This window comes from Penaeus japonicus, unplaced genomic scaffold (genome assembly GCF_977035675.1).
Source record: "Penaeus japonicus unplaced genomic scaffold, GWHDUDI00000001_assembly GWHDUDI00000010, whole genome shotgun sequence".
Taxonomy (NCBI): domain Eukaryota; kingdom Metazoa; phylum Arthropoda; class Malacostraca; order Decapoda; family Penaeidae; genus Penaeus; species Penaeus japonicus.
Genome location: NW_028234412.1, coordinates 31,651,975 through 31,654,474, shown reverse-complemented (window position 1 = coordinate 31,654,474; position 2,500 = coordinate 31,651,975). Strand labels below are relative to the sequence as shown.

Below are 2,500 nucleotides of genomic sequence, written 5' to 3'. Positions count from 1 at the left end.
CCAAAGCAAATGCTGCTTTACTTCATTCATGTAATTATTATGTTTTGCTTTTCCTTCAATATAAAAGCCTCTTTGCATTTGTGAAACCAATTGATTTTTTTTTACTGAAACTCAATGTTAATAATTATTCAGTGTATGATATAAATAATGGTTTTATTGAAATGAGGAAAATCTTCCAACCAGCTAATTGGTATATTGAGATGACAGAGGGGGTGATTTATGGGCAAAATTTAATTTTTCCTTCTTAGAGGAGAAATGCAGAAATGTGCAGAAAAAAAATCACTATGGCCTTAGTGCCTGTCAGAGCTTTAGCAAAGGCAAGAAAATCTCTTCTAGGTATTTTTTAGCAAGATAAAACTTGAAGTAACTGGTTATTCATGGGAGAGGTTTGTTGGCACCTTCAGTATCTGTAAGTACCCTTTTTCAGTACCTCATTGTACCATTATCTGTCACTTTCACAGACTGACTTGTCTAGCTGTGAATGTTATTTTTGTATTTTCTCATGTTGCTCTTCTGGCTAATTACCAGATAGTAAAGAAAATATATAGTGTACTTCTTACTTTTGTACTTCAATCAAGAAACTTGTATTTGAATGATATAGATACACCATGTAAACAACCTGGCCACTTTTAAAAAGACTATAGACATGACCCAATCTTTCCCCTTTATTTTCCTTTCCTGTCCATTGCATGAGGGTCTTTAACCCTTTCCTGACGGGGCACGACTACACGAAAACCCCTACGCCAGGCCATTGCAGTATTACATTGGAAACGTCACACTGGCATGACTCCCTGGCATCGGGAATTTAGATGTGTCACACGAGTGTGACGCACTGTCGTCATAGGGTTAATGGGTGTGATTGGACCTTTTCTCAACATGGTAAACAATAAAAAGAAAAAAAATACAGAGACTTTGATTGACGTGACATTCATTGGGATTTTTATTCCTTTTCTTTGCCATTTGTCCTTAGTTGAGCTTATGTTCTCCTCTTCGCGTACCAATAACCATTATCCATGAGCAGGGGGATGACTTTTTACCAGTGACTGCTGTAACTTCACCTTGGCTTAACATCACCTTTTTCAGTGTCGATTTTATGAAAGTAAGAATGTGATTCAGATATTTGCTCCATAAATTCCTGCATGTACAAATATTCTAAAGGAAGGTGTGTATATGAGGTTTATTCTTAATTAGATAATTATAGGAAGTTTTTGACATTTGTTCTGAATTGAATCATAGGTATACACATATCAGTGGTTTCACAGGTTGCCAGGGTTTTGAGCAATTGCTTATTGCATCGAAGGCAATATTTTGATTAGATACTCTGCAATTAGTTCTATCAGTGTTTGATGATTTGTGTGACAAGAAAATATAGATAATTATAACTGTGTTCATGATATTTTGATGTATATCCTTTGATTTTAGATAATTGTAAAATTTTGTAGATATATTACAATTACTAAGTTTAATAGTTTTATTTTTGATATTACATATGATGAAAGCTAAATATCATCTTGTGTTTGATAGAAATTAGTAGATATAGATTATGCTTTGTTTAAATTTCTTTCAAATAAAGAAAAATTCTAAATAAAATTCACTTATGCAGATGCACATACACACACACGCACACGCAAGCACATGCACACACACACACACACACACACACACACACACACACACACACACACACACACACACACACACACACACACACACACACACACACACACACACACACACACACACACACACACATACACACACACACACCTTTTAACTGTTATTTTTAACAGTGTCAGGTGATAAAACAGACTTGCAAAAGAACGTAAACAACATACCCGGATATGAGATTGCATTACGGGCTCAGTTTATGAATACCGTGCCATGTGCAATATCCTCTGCGTTTTTAGCACAAAAAGGTCAAGCTTATAAGGAACCTAAGACATTGTGATATATCAAATAAGAATTACTTACGTGTGTTTGGGGGATATATATACATAGACCAGTTGATATAGGGGGTGTTTGAATGTCATTCATATGATACGTTTTTAGCTTTTGTGTGAAATATTACATGTGCATTGTTTGTTTGTTTTTTTCTTTCTTTCTTTCTTCTTCTTTTTCTTTTCCTTTTTTCCTTCTTATTTGTTTTACTTTTACATATTGATTTTTTTTTCCTTTTATTTTCTATCCTTTTCTTTAATCTTTTACTTTACTTTATATTACCTTTACACATTGATAGTTCAACAAGCTCCATGTCCCTAATGAGGTAATTAGTAGGCTTATCTGACTTCATATTTACCCCATTTCTAGGATCAGCAATGAAATTGATAGAAATAACTTTTCTTTCTTTAAAGCTCAAGACCTACTAATTGACTCCTTGGTGATTAAGTCCTTCTAGAACTATCTATGTGTAAAAATTGAAAGAAAAATCATGGTGGATAGTTCAATGCCTCTGCATCATTGTGTTAATTTTCATACTGGGAAGAAAGTCTTGTTTGTTATA

General features: G+C 33.9%; 1 protein-coding gene across 2 annotated transcripts in view; it reads left to right on the top strand.

Annotated features, from left to right (window-relative positions):
- LOC122257081 (dyslexia-associated protein KIAA0319-like protein) overlaps positions 1-2,500 on the top strand; it is a 19,698-nt gene that overhangs the window by 1,772 nt on the left and 15,426 nt on the right. The gene's annotated exons all lie outside the window — the stretch shown is intronic.